This window comes from Somniosus microcephalus, unplaced genomic scaffold (assembly GCF_052327205.1).
Source record: "Somniosus microcephalus isolate GS21.2 unplaced genomic scaffold, FLI_Smic_1.0 unresolved_chr1, whole genome shotgun sequence".
NCBI lineage: Eukaryota > Metazoa > Chordata > Chondrichthyes > Squaliformes > Somniosidae > Somniosus > Somniosus microcephalus.
The window spans coordinates 64,813,062-64,827,846 of NW_028225179.1; positions in this window are offsets into that span (position 1 = coordinate 64,813,062).

A 14,785-nucleotide genomic window follows, 5' to 3' on the forward strand; every position below is an offset into this window, starting at 1 on the left:
AGGAAGATATCTGTACACTGACTGGTGTCTCTCAGTCCCTCTCTCTCAGGGAGATATCTGTACACTGACTGGTGACTCTCAGTCCCTCTCTCTCAGGGAGATATCTGTTCACTGACTGGTGTCTCTCAGTCCCTCTCTCTCAGGGAGATATCTGTACACTGACTGGTGTCTCTCAGTCCCCTCTCTCAGGGAGATATCTGTACACTGACTGGTATCTCTCAGTCCCCTCTCTCAGGGAGATATCTGTGCACTGACTGGTGTGTCTCAGTCCCCTCTCTCAGGGAGATATCTGTACACTGACTGGTGTCTCTCAGTCCCCTCTCACAGGGAGATATCTGTACACTGACTGGTGTCTCTCAGTCCCTCTCTCTCAGGGAGATATCTGTTCACTGACTGGTGTCTCTCAGTCCCCTCTCTCAGGGAGATATCTGTACACTGACTGGTGTCTTTCAGTCCCCTCTCCCAGGGAGATATCTGTACACTGACTGGTGTCTCTCAGTCCCTCTCTCTCAGGGAGATATCTGTTCATTGACTGGTGTCTCTCAGTCCCTCTCTCTCAGGGAGATATCTGTACACTGACTGGTGTCTCTCAGTCCCCTCTCTCAGGGAGATATCTGTACACTGACTGGTGTCTCTCAGTCCCCTCTCTTAGGGAGATATCTGTACACTGACTGGTATCTCTCAGTCCCCTCTCTCAGGGAGATATCTGTACACTGACTGGTGTGTCTCAGTCCGCTCTCTCAGGGAGATATCTGTACACTGACTGGTGTCTCTCAGTCCCCTCTCTCTCAGGGAGATATCTGTACACTGACTGGTGTCTCTCAGTCCCCTCTCTCAGGGAGATATCTGTACACTAACTGGTGTGTCTCAGTCCCCTCTCTCAGGGAGATATCTGTACACTGACTGGTGTCTCTCAGTCCCCTCTCTCAGGGAGATATCTGTACACTGACTGGTGTCTCTCAGTCCCTCTCTCTCAGGGAGATATCTGTTCACTGACTGGTGTCTCTCAGTCCCCTCTCTCAGGGAGATATCTGTACACTGACTGGTGTCTCTCAGTCCCCTCTCTCAAGGAGATATCTGTACACTGACTGGTGTCTCTCAGTCCCGTCTACCTCAGGGAGATATCTGTACACTGACTGGTGTCTCTCAGTCCCTCTCTCTCAGGGAGATATCTGTTCACTGACTGGTGTCTCTCAGTCCCCTCCCTCAGGGAGATATCTGTACACTGACTAGTGTCTCTCAGTCCCCTCTCCCTCAGGGAGATACCTGTACACTGACTGGTCCACTCTCAGTCCACTCTCTCAGGGAGATATCTGTACACTGACTGGTGTCTCTCAGTCTCTCTCTCTCAGGGAGATATCTGTACACTGACTGGTGTCTCTCAGTCCCGCTCTCTCAGGGAGATATCTGTACACTGACTGGTGTCTCTCAGTCCCCTCTCTCTCAGGGAGATACCTGTACACTGACTGGTGTCTCTCAGTCCCCTCTCTCAGGGAGATATCTGTACACTGACTGGTGTCTCTCAGTCCCCTCCCTCAGGGAGATATCTGTACACTGACTAGTGTCTCTCAGTCCCCTCTCCCTCAGGGAGATATCTGTACACTGACTGGTCCACTCTCAGTCCACTCTCTCAGGGAGATATCTGTACACTGACTGGTGTCTCTCAGTCTCTCTCTCTCAGGGAGATATCTGTACACTGACTGGTGTCTCTCAGTCTCTCTCTCTCAAGGAGATATCTGTACACTGACTGGTGTCTCTCAGTCCACTCTCTCAGGGAGATATCTGTACACTGACTGGTCCACTCTCAGTCCACTCTCTCAGGCAGATATCTGTACACTGACTGGTGTCTCTCAGTCTCTCTCTCTCAGGGAGATATCTGTACACTGACTGGTGTCTCTCAGTCTCTCTCTCTCAAGGAGATATCTGTACACTGACTGGTGTCTCTCAGTCCACTCTCTCAGGGAGATATCTGTACACTGACTGGTGTCTCTCAGTCTCTCTCTCTCAGGGAGATATCTGTACACTGATGGTGTCTCTCAGTCCCCTCCCTCTCAGGGAGATATCTGTACACTGACTGGTGTCTCTCAGTCCCCTCTCTCTCAGGGAGATATCTGTACACTGACTGGTGTCTCTCGGTCCCCTCTCTCTCAGGGAGATATCTGTACACTGACTGGTGTCCCTCAGTCTCTCTCTCTCTCAGGGAGATATCTGTTCACTGACTGGTGTCTCTCAGTCCCCTCTCTCTCAGGGAGATATCTGTACACTGACTGGTGTCTCTCAGTCCCTTCTACCTCAGGGAGATATCTGTACACTGACTGGTGTCTCTCAGTCCCTCTCTCTCAGGGAGATATCTGTACATTGACTGGTGTCTCTCAGTCCCTCTCTCTCTCAGGAAGATATCTGTTCACTGACTGGTGTCTCTCAGTCCCCTCTCTCTCAGGGAGATATCTGTACACTGACTGGTGTTAAGTATGTGTTTTGTATTGAACAATTAACACAAAGACTTAAACGTATAACTCAAACAGGTCTTTACTGGTTGGAGGTAGGGACTGCACGTAGGTCTTTACTTCATGCCCACAGGCGGGAACTGAGGGGAGATCAGTACCCACAGTACTATTTATACCCCTATGGCCAGGAGTGGTACTGCGTATCACTACGCCCTACAAGTAGTGCAGTCCTGTCCATAGGTTTAAAGTAGCACACATATTACATACATAACATTCCTCCCTTCTTAGCTTTACAGTCATCTCCCCATTTAACATAACGTAATAACATATATACATATATAACTTCAGGTTTACATAACAGAATAACATAGATACATAGATAACTTCATGTCAAAACAGATCACAGATTCAGTCTCTGCGGAAAACAGTTCACAGATTCAATCTCTGCGGAAAATAGTTCACAGATTCAGTCTCTGTGGTGTAGTCAGTTCACGTTGCTGGAGTGACTCATTCAATAGTCCTTCCATGGATTTAATAGCTTGAACTTCCGAACTGATTTGGCTCCGTTCGGAGGGACCACGTGTGTGATCTGGTAGGGGTGATAATGGTTCAGATGGTTATCATCTTCTGCTTCGTCTTTTCCTTTTCTGCTTCTTAGAGACTCTCTGGGCTCCCCTGTCAGCTGCCAGCTGTAGCGCCACCATCTCCCTATGTTCCTTAGACTTTAAGTGATTCATCCTGATTTCTGCACTTTGGGAGTTTTCATCACAAGCTGGGCAGACCAGGTCACTATAATATTCAGTGTCACTCAATAGGTCATGGTAATATTCGGTGTCGTCCTGATCTAGGCCAGCGAGAGGGTCTTCTATTTCCTCCATACCCAGCTGGGCGTTAGCCAGCTTTTGTTCCAAGTCCAGACATCTTTCCTGAAGAGACTTCTTCATGCGTACCTCTTCATCCAGCTTTTTCTGGGCTTTCAGCAAGTCGTTTACTAATGACCTCATTTGAGATTTTACTACTTCAACTTCTTTTGGAGATTGATTGATCGGACTATTCAATCCCTCTACCGTAGCAGCTGTTTCAGTGGTCTGTTGTTCTACGTTGACGTGAGTCAGCGTACTTTTGGCATCCAAGGGCTGCTCTGTTGCAGTCATCTCAGTCTGTGTTGCCACCTCAGCTCTTCCAATAACCTTTGAGAGCTCCGAAACCCTTTCGTTTGAATATTGAAGTTCGTGTTCAAGTTTTTCCCATTTCAGAGTCCTGTCCTTCAGCATATGCAGGAGTTGGCTGACCGTTAACTCCTCTGACATCAGACGTTTTGTGTGCTCCTGCTCAATTTGCCCCAGCAGCTGCTTCTGTTGTCTTTCCAGATGTTCCCACTCTATATCAAAGAACTCTTTCGTCGCATTCATCTCTTGCTCAAAACGGCGAATCATTTGTTCTAATTGCTGTTGCAGTTTGAAATGGAGTTGAGTTCGAGCCCGGTGTCCCTCAGAAATGTGCATGTCAGTAGACTGGACAGACTCAGAATTCTCTATCTCAGTGGAATTCTGTGCTGAAACTTTGTCTTTTGCACACGGGTTGGTCTTACCATCATCAGTTCCAGAGTCTGGGTTGATTATGTTCACCGAGTTCTCACTCGTTATTGTTTGTAGGAAATGACAGTCGATATTCATTTTCCTAATCCACTCCCGTCCTAGTAGTGGAGGACCTCCTTCAGATAGCACATATAAGTCCATTATTTGACTTTCTTCGCCCTTGTGGACCACTGTGACCTCAATTTTCCCGATGGGGTACACTATTTGCCCCGTGTATGTTTCCAATATCAGCTACGTATCCTGTAGGGGAATATGTTGGAATAACCTTCCATAATCTTTCTTATTTATGACCGTCAATGCCGATCCAGTGTCCAATTCCAGTTTTACTTGGACTCCTTCTATCTGAAGAGTGACCCAAATTGTCTGGAGGTCTGCACCCTTACCAACGTTGAGCACCCTTAAGCTAGCCAGTTCAATACTGCTTAAGCCAGCCAGTTCATTACTGCTAGCGTCTGAATCGGACTCCTGTTCGGCCACCTTGTGTACTTTTGCGTATTTTCCTTGCGGTGACTTCTTGTTGCTGGTCTTCTTCCCTGACCTGCATACTCTAGCTATGTGTCCAAGCCTACCACAAGTTCTACATTCTTGGTTTTTAAACCAACACTGGTTCTGATCATGCGTTGTCTTTCCACAACGATAACATTTGCCAGAACTCACACCCAATTTGTGTGCACTGAGCTCCGGTGACCGTAGCTGCATTACTGCCGTGCCTCTCGCTGCGGCTTCGTGTGCTGCTGCCATAGTGACCGCCTTCTCAAGCATCAGCTCATTCTCCTTGAGCAGTCGCTTTTGTGTATCCTGTTTAAATAAACCACACACAAATTTGTCTCGTAGTGCACCTGTCAGTCCCGTTCCAAACTGGCAATATTTCGCTAATTTACGCAATTCCAGCAAATATTCAGCATTGCTTTCATGCTGTAGCTGCCTTCTGTCGTAAAATTTAAATCGTTCCGCTAGCATCAGCGGCGTGGGGTTTAGTTGATCTTTCAGGACAGTAACAATCTCATCGAACGTCTTATCCGCCGGTTCATCTGGTGGTAACAGGTGTTTCAATTGCCCGTATGTCTTCGCACCCATTAAATTTAATAATGTTAGAGCATTATCTTGGTCACGAATTTTATTGGCCTTACAATAATTTTTTACTCTTTCAACATATATGGCCCAATCTTCGAGGTCACTATCAAAGGTGCTAATATTCCCGTGTTTAGGCATTGTAGATTTGCAATTTCTCAGATTTTATTTTCTTTACTTGTTATCAAAGATGGCAGCTTCCCGCTCTTGCCGTCGTCCTCCGCCCACAAAATGGCGGTTTTCCCGCGCTTGGCGGTCTTCACCCGTCCCCCGACGCCGTCTCCCTTCACCCCCCGAGTGCGGCCCTTATCTTCGCCGCGATCGCCCGAGTGCGGCCCTTATCAGCGGATGCGACCGCTGGATCGCGAAGTGGCTCCCGACCGAAGCGGCTCTCGGCCCTTATCTTCTGTGCGATCGATAGCCCGCGCTGTGCACCGCGGCTCTCGCACCTTGAGCTTCTGCAGCCGCCGCGCCTTTCAGTCCGAGTGCGGCCCTTATCTTTGGTCCCGATCGCTGGCCCGCGCTGCGCCTCGCACTTGAAGGCGGCCCGGCCTTATCTCCGATCCCGATCGATGGCCCTTATCTGCTCCGACTTCCCCAGCCCTGTCTTTGCAGCCAACGCTGCACGGCTTACCCCACCACCTAGGTTGAACAAGGAAACTGCAGAAAGACTTCTGTCAGTCGCTGGAAGCTGTCAGGATGGCTGCTGCACTCCAGTGCTCAGTCGCTGATGGAGGCTTCAGAGTCCTAAGCCTGTCGCTTCTAGTGGGGTGGTGAGGTTTGAAACCTCTCTTCAACTGCCGCAGGGTAAGAACCTGACTCGTCGCCAGTGTTAAGTATGTGTATTGTATTGAACAATTAACACAAAGACTTAAACGTATAACTCAAACAGGTCTTTACTGGTTGGAGGTAGCGACTGCACGTAAGTCTTTACTTCATGCCCACAGGCGGGAACTGAGGGGAGATCAGTACCCACAGTACTATTTATACCCCTATGGCCAGGAGTGGTACTGCGTATCACTACGCCCTACAAGTAGTGCAGTCCTGTCCATAGGTTTAAAGTAGCACACATATTACATACACAACAACTGGTGTCTCTCAGTCCCCTCCCTCTCAGGGGGATATCTGTACACTGACTGGTGTCTCTCAGTCCCCTCTCTCTCAGGGAGATATCTGTACACTGACTGGTGTCTCTCAGTACCCTCTCACTCAGGGAGATATCTGTACACTGACTGGTGTCTCTCAGTCCCCTCTCTCAGGGAGATATCTGTACACAGACTGGTGTCTCTCAGTCCCACTCTCTCAGGGAGATATCTGTTCACTGACTGGTGTCTCTCAGTCCCTCTCTCTCAGGGAGATATCTGTACACTGACTGGTGTCTCTCAGTCCCTGCTCTCTCAGGGAGATATCTATACATTGACTGGTGTCTCTCAGTCCCCTCTCTCTCAGGGAGATATCAGTACACTGACTGGTCTCTCAGTCCCACTCTCTCAGTGAGATATCTGTACACTGACTGGTGTCTCTCAGTCCCCTTTCCCTCAGGGAGATATCTGTACACTGACTGGTGTCTCTCAGTCCCCTCTCTCTCAGGGAGATATCTGTACACAGACTGGTGCCTCTCAGTCCCTCTCTCTCAGGGAGATATCTGTTCACTGACTGGTGTCTCTCAGTCCCCTCTCTCTCAGGGAGATATCAGTACACTGACTGGTCTCTCAGTTCCACTCCCTCAGTGAGATATCTGTACACTGACTGGTGTCTCTCAGTCCCCTTTCCCTCAGGGAGATATCTGTACACTGACTGGTGTCTCTCAGTCCCCTCTCTCTCAGGGAGATATCTGTACACAGACTGGTGTCTCTCAGTCCCTCTCTCTCAGGGAGATATCTGTTCACTGACTGGTGTCTCTCAGTCCCCTCTCTCTCAGGGAGATATCTGTACACTGACTGGTGTCTCTCAGTCCCCTCTCTCTCAGGGAGATATCTGTACACTGACTGGTGTCTCTCAGTCCCCTCTCCCTCAGGGAGATATCAGTACACTGACTGGTGTCTCTCAGTCCCCTCTCCCTCAGGGAGATATCTGTACACTGACTCGTGTCTCTCAGTCCCCTCTCCCTCAGGGAGATACCTGTACACAGACTGGTGTCATAGAAACATAGAAGATAGGAGCAGAAGTATTCCATTCGGCCCCTCGAGCCTGCTCTGCCATTCAATGCGATCATGGCTGATCATCCAAGTTCAGTACCCGGTCCCTGCTTTCTCCCCATACCCCTTGATCCCTTTAGCCTTAAGAAATATATCCAACTCCTTCTTGAATATATTTCATGTATTGGCCTCTACTGCCTTCTGTGGTAGAGAATTCCACAGGTTCACCACTCTCTGGGTGAAGAAATTCCTCCTCATTTCTGTCCTAAAAGGCCTACCCCTTATCCTTAGACTGTGACCCCTGGTTCTGGACTCCCCGACCATCGGGAACATCCTCCCTGCATCTGGTCTGTCCAGTCCTGCCAGAATTTTATAAGTTTCAATGAGATCCCCTCTCATTCTTCTAAACTCCAGTGAGTATAAGCCCAATCATCCCAATCTCTCCTCATACGTCATTCCTGCCATCCCAGGTATTAGTCTGGTGAATCTTCGCTGAACTCCTTCCATGGCAAGAATATCCTTCCTCAGATAAGGCGACCAAAACTGCACACAATACTCAAGATGTGGTCTCACCAAGGCCCTGTACAACTGCAGCAAGACATCCTTGTTCCTGTACTCAAACCCTCTCGCTATGAAGGCCGACATACCATTTGCCTTCTTAACCGCCTGCTGCACCTGCATGCTTACCTTCAGCGACTGGTGCACAAGGACACCCAGGTCTCGTTGCACTTCCCCTTCTCCCAATCTATTGCCATTCAGATAATAATCTGCCTTCCTGTTGTTGCCATCAAAGTGGATAACCTCACATTTATCCACGTTATATTGCATCTGCCATGCTTCTGCCCAATCACCCAACCTGTCCAAATCATCCTGGAGTTTCTTGGCATCCTCCTCACAGCACACACGCCCACCCAGCTTTGTGTCATCTGCAAACTTGGAGATATTACATCTAGTTCCCTTGTCTAGATCATTAATATATATTGTGAATAGCTGGGGTCCAAGAACCGATCACTGCGGTACCCCACTAGTCACTGCCTGTCACTCGGAAAAAGACCCGTTTATTCCAACTCTTTGCTTTCTGTCTGCCAACCAGTTCTCTATCCAAGTCATTACCTTGCCCCCAATCCCATGTGCCTTAACTTTACACGTTAATCTCTTATGTGCGACCTTATCGAAAGCCTTCTGAAAGTCCAAATACACCACATCCACTGGTTCTCCCTTATCTATTTTACTAGTTACATTCTCAAAAAATTCCAGTAGATTCGTTAAGCATGATTTACCTTTTGTAAATCCATGTTGACTTTGTCCGATCCTGTCACTGCTTTCCAAGTGCTCTGCTATTACATCTTTTATAATGGACTCTAGCATTTTCCCCACTACCGATGTCAGGCTTACCGGTCTATAATTCCCCGCTTTTTCTCGACCACCTTTTTTGAATAGTGGGGTAACATTAGCTACCCTCCAATCCATGTGTACTGTTCCAGATTCCATCGAATGTTGGAAGATGATCAGCAATGCATCTACTATTTCTAGGGCCACTTCCTTAAGTACCCTAGGATGTAGATTATCAGGCCCTGGGGATTTATCGGCCTTCAATCCCATCAATTTCCCAAACACCATTTCCCTACAAACACTGGTTTCTTTCAGTTCCTCCCTTTCATCAGACCCCATGTTCCCTGACATATCTGGGAGGTTATTTGTGTCCTCCTTTGTGAAGACAGAACCAAAATATGTATTTAATTGGCCTGCAATTTCTTTGTTCCCCATTATAAATTCCCCTGATTCTGACTGCAAGGGACCTACGCTTGACTTCACCAAACTTTTTCTCTTCACATATCTATAAAAGCTTTTCCAGTCAGTTTTTATGTTCCCTGCAGGCTTACTCTCATATTCTATTTTCCCTTTCTTAACTAATCCCTTTGTCCTCCTTTGTTGAATCCTAAACTGCTCCCAATCCTCTAGATTACTGCTTTTTCTGGCCAATTTATATGTCCTCTCCTTGGATCTTATGCTATCCCTAATTTCCCTCGTTAGCCACGGTTGTGTCACCTTTTTTGTTTTATTTTTATGCCAATCTGGGATGAACAAATTCTGTAGTTCATCCATGCGGTCTTTGAATGTTTGCCATTGCCTATCCACCGTTAACCCTTTGAGTGACATTCCCCAATCAATCCTACCCAACTTGCGCCTCAGACCATCGTAGTTTACTTTATTTAAATTCAGGACCCTAGTCTCTGAGTCAACGACTTCATTCTCCATCTTAATGAAGAATTCTATCATATTATGATCGCTCCGACCCAAGGGGCCTCGTACAACAAGATTGCTAATTAATCCTTTCTCGTTACATAATACCCAGTCTAAGATGGCCTGATCTCTGGTTGGTTCCTCGACATATTGGTCCAGGAAACCATCCCGTAAACACTCCAGGAATTCCTCCTCCACAGTGTTGTTACCAATTTGGTTAGCCCAATTTATATGTAGATTAAAGTCACCCATGATGACTGCTGTGCCCTTATTGCACACTTCACTAATTTCCCTTTTAATGCCATCCCCAAACTCCGCATTACTGTTTGGAGGTCTATATACCACTCCCACTAACGTTTTCTGCCCCATGGTATTTCTCAGTTCTACCCATACAGATTCCACATCATCAGAGCTAATATCCTTCCTTACAATTGTGTTAATCCCTTCTTTAACCAGCAATGCTACCCCACCTCCCTTTCCTTTTTGCCTATCTTTCCTGAATATTGAATACCCCTGGATGTTGAGTTCCCAGCCTTGGCCGTCCTGGAGCCATGTTTCCGTAATCCCAATCAAATCATATTAGTTTACCTCTATTTGCGCAGCTAATTCATCCACCTTATTACGAATGCTCCTCGCATTAAGACACAAAGCCTTCAGGCTTGTTTTTTAAATGCTCTTAGACCTATTAGAATTATTATTTACAGTGGCCATGTTTGATTTAAACCGTTGATTTCTCTGACTGCCACTTTTGTTTTTCTCCTTCCTATCTTTTGCTTTTATCCTTGTTTCCCTTTCCTCTGTCTCCCTGCTCAGGTTCCCAACCCCCTGCCATTTTAGTTTAAACCCTCCCCGAACAGCACTAGCAAACACTCCCCCTAGGACATTGGTCCCGGCCCTGCCCAGGTGCAAACCGTCTGGTTTGAACTGGTCCCACCTCCCCCAAAACCGGTTCCAATGTCCCAGGAATTTGAATCCCACCCCCGGCACCATTCCTCTAGCCACGTATTCATCTGAAATATCCTTCTATTTCTACTCTGACTAGCACGTGGCACTGGTAGCAATCCTGAGATTACTACCTTTGAGGTCCTATTTTTTAATTTACCTCCTAACTCCCTATATTCAGCTTTTAGGACCTCACCCCATTTTTTACCTATATTGTTGGTACCTATATGCACCACGACAACTGGCTGTTCACCTTCCCCTTCCAAGATGTTCTGCAGCCGCTCTGAGACATCCTTGACCCTAGCACCAGGGAGGCAACACACCATCCTGGAGTCTTATTTGTGGCCGCAGAAACGCCTATCTATTCCCCTTACAATAGAATCCCCTATTGCTATAGCTCTACCCCTCTTTTTCCTCCCGTCCTGTGCAGCAGAGCCACCCCTGGTGCCAGGAAGTTGGCTGCTGCTGCCTTCCTCTGATAAGCCATCTCCCCCAACAGTACTCAGAGTGGTGTATCTGTTTGAGAGGGGGATGTCCACAGGGGACCACTGCACTACCTGCCTGTGCCTAGTACTCTGTCTGTTGGTCACCCTTTCCCTTTCTGCCTGTCCAACCTTTGCCTGTGGTGTGACCAACTGATCAAACGTGATATCCACGACGTCCTCAGCATCGTGAATGGTCCAGTATGAATCCAATCGCAGCTCCAGCACCGCAATGCGGTCTGCCAGTAGCTGCAGCTGGACACACTTCCTGCACACGTAGTTGTCAAGGACACTGGAAGTGTCCCTGAGTTCCCACATTGCGCAGGAGGAGCATACCATGGCACCGGGCTATCCTGCCATGACTTACCCTTTAATTAATTGCAAATAAATTAAATCAAATCAATCCCACCAATTACACTACAGTTAAATGGTATATTTAAGGGCCCTGGTTTACAAACAGTCCCCGCTAAACCACAGAGACTTTAGAAACTATAAACCGCAGAGTTAAAGTTTAAAAAGAGAGGCACTGAGTTCTCTCATTTCCTTCTCTCTCAGGCAGATATCTGTACACTGAGTGGTGTCTCTCAGTCCCTCTCTCTCAGGGAGATTGTACACTGACTGGTGTCTCTCAGTCCCCTCTCTCTCAGGGAGATATCTGTACACTGACTGGTGTCTCAGTCCACTCTCCCTCAGGGAGATATCTGTACACTGACTGGTGTCTCTCAGTCCCTCTCTCTCAGGGAGATATCTGTACACTGACTGGTGTCTCTCAGTCCACTCGCCCTCAGGGAGATATCTATACACTGACTGGTATCTCTCAGTCCCTCTCTCTCAGGGAGATATCTGTACACTGACTGGTGTCTCTCAGTCCACTCTCCCTTCAGAGAGATATCTATACACTGACTGGTGTCTCTCAGTCCCTCTCTCTCAGGGAGATATCTGTACACTGACTGGTGTCTCTCAGTCCCCTCTCTCTCAGGGAGATATCTGTAAAATGACTGCTGTCTCTCAGTTCCTTCTCTCTCAGGGAGGTACCTGTACAGTGACTGGTGTCCCTCAGTCCCCTCTCTCTCTCAGGGAAATATCTGTACACTTACTGGTGTCTCTCAGTCCCCTCTCTCTCTCAGGGAGTTATCTGTACACTGACTGGTGTCTCTCAGTCCCTCTTCCTCAGGGAGATATCTGTACATTGAATGGTGTCTCAGTTCCTTCTCTCTCAGGGAGATATCTGTACACTGACTGGTGTCTCAGTCCACTCTCCCTCAGGGAGATATCTGTACACTGACTGGTGTCTCTCAGTCCCTCTCTCTCAGGGAGATATCTGTACACTGACTGGTGTCTCTCAGTCCACTCTCCCTCAGGGTGATATCTATACACTGACTGGTATCTCTCAGTCCCTCTCTCTCAGGGAGATATCTGTACACTGACTGGTGTCTCTCAGCCCCTCTCCCTCAGGGAGATGTCTGTACACTGACTGGTGTTTCTCAGTCCCTTCTCTCTCAGGGAGATATCTGTACACTGACTGGTGTCTCTCAGTCCCTCTCTCTCAGGGAGATATCTGTACACTGACTGGTGTCTCTCAGTCCCCTCTCTCTCAGGGAGATATCTGTAAAATGACTGCTGTCTCTCAGTTCCTTCTCTCTCAGGGAGGTATCTGTACAGTGACTGGTGTCCCTCAGTCCCCTCTCTCTCTCAGGGAAATATCTGTACACTTACTGGTGTCTCTCAGTCCCCTCTCTCTCTCAGGGAGATATCTGTACACTTACTGGTGTCTCTCAGTCCCCTCTCTCTCAGGGAGATATCTGTACAATGACTGGTGTCTCTTAATCCCTCTCTCTCAGGGAGATATCTGTACACTGACTGGTGTCCCTCAGTCCCTCTCCCTCAGGGAGATATCTGTACACTGACTGGTGTCTCTCAGTCCCTCTTCCTCAGGGAGATATCTGTACACTGACTGGTGTCTCTCAGTCCCCTCTCTCTCAGGGACATATCTGTATACTGACTGGTGTCTCTCAGTCCCCTCTCTCTCAGGGAGATATCTGTACACTGAATGGTGTCTCTCAGTTCCTTCTCTCTCAGGGAGATATCTGTACATTGACTGGTGTCTCAGTCCACTCTCCCTCAGGGAGATATCTGTACACTGACTGGTGTCTCTCAGTCCCTCTCTCTCAGGGAGATATCTGTACACTGACTGGTGTCTCTCAGTCCACTCTCCCTCAGGGTGATATCTATACACTGACTGGTATCTCTCAGTCCCTCTCTCTCAGGGAGATATCTGTACACTGACTGGTGTCTCTCAGCCCCTCTCCCTCAGGGAGATGTCTGTACACTGACTGGTGTTTCTCAGTCCCTTCTCTCTCAAGGAGATATCTGTACACTGACTGGTGTCTCTCAGTCCCTCCCTCTCAGGGAGATATCTGTACACTGACTGGTGTCTCTCAGTCCCCTCTCTCTCAGGGAGATATCTGTACAATGACTGCTTTCTCTCAGTTCCTTCTCTCTCAGGGAGGTATCTGTACACTGACTGGTGTCCCTCAGTCCCCTCTCTCTCTCAGGGAAATATCTGTACACTTATTGGTGTCTCTCAGTCCCCTCTCTCTCTCAGGGAGATATCTGTACACTTACTGGTGTCTCTCAGTCCCCTCTCTCTCTCAGGGGGATATCTGTACACTTACTGGTGTCTCTCAGTCCCCTCTCTCTCAGGGAGATATCTGTACAATGACTGGTGTCTCTTAATCCCTCTCTCTCAGGGAGTTATCTGTACAATGACTGGTGTCTCTTAATCCCTCTCTCTCAGGGAGTTATCTGTACACTTGCTGGTGTCTCTCAGTTCCTTCTCTCTCAGGGAGATATCTGTACAATGACTGGTGTCTCTTAATCCCTCTCTCTCATGGTGATATCTGTACACTGACTGGTGTCTCTCAGTCCCTCTCCCTTCGGGCGATATCTGTACACTGACTGGTGTCTCTCAGTCCCCTCTCTCTCACGGAGATATCTGTACAATGACTGGTGTCTCTTAATCCCTCTCTTCCAGGGAGGTATCTGTACACTGACTGGTGTCTCTCATGAGAAATAGGAGCAGGAGTAGGCCATGCGGCCCCTCGAGCCTGCTCGCCATTCAATAAGATCATGGCTGATCATCGACCTCAACTCCACTTTCCCACCCGATCTCCATATCCCTCGATTCCCCTAGAATCCAAAAATCTATCGATCTCTGCCTTGAATATACTCCATGATTCAGCATTCACAGCCCTCTGGGGCAGAGAATTCCAAAGATTCACAACCCTCTGAGTGAAGAAATTCCCCCTCAATTCATTCCTGAATGACCAACCCATTATCCTGAGACGATGCCCCCTAGTTCTAGACACTCCAGCCAGGGGAAACAACCTCTCAGCATCTACCCTGTCAATCCCCTTCAGCATCTTGTATGTTTCAATGAGATCACCTCTCATTCTTCTAAACTCCAGAGAGTACAGGCCCATTCTACACAATCTCTCCTCATAGGACAGCCCTCTCATCCCAGGAATCAATCTAGTGAACCTTCGTTGCACCGCCTCCAAGGCAAGTATATCCTTCCTTAGATAAGGAGACCAGAACTGTACACTGATGCGGGGGTGGTGCCAGAGGACCGGAGAATTACAAATGTTACACCATTGTTCTATAAACCCAGCAACTACAGGCCAGTCAGTTTAACCTCGGTAGTGGGGAAGCTTTTAGAAACAGTAATGGCATCCTTCTGTGCTGAAACCGTTCTATGATTCTATGGGGGAAAAATTCAGTTGTTTTGCCCCTCCTGTTAGCGCCTTAAGAGGGTGCTAATGTGGCGCAAATCAACTCGCGCCCGGGCGTGGCGACGTTTGCGC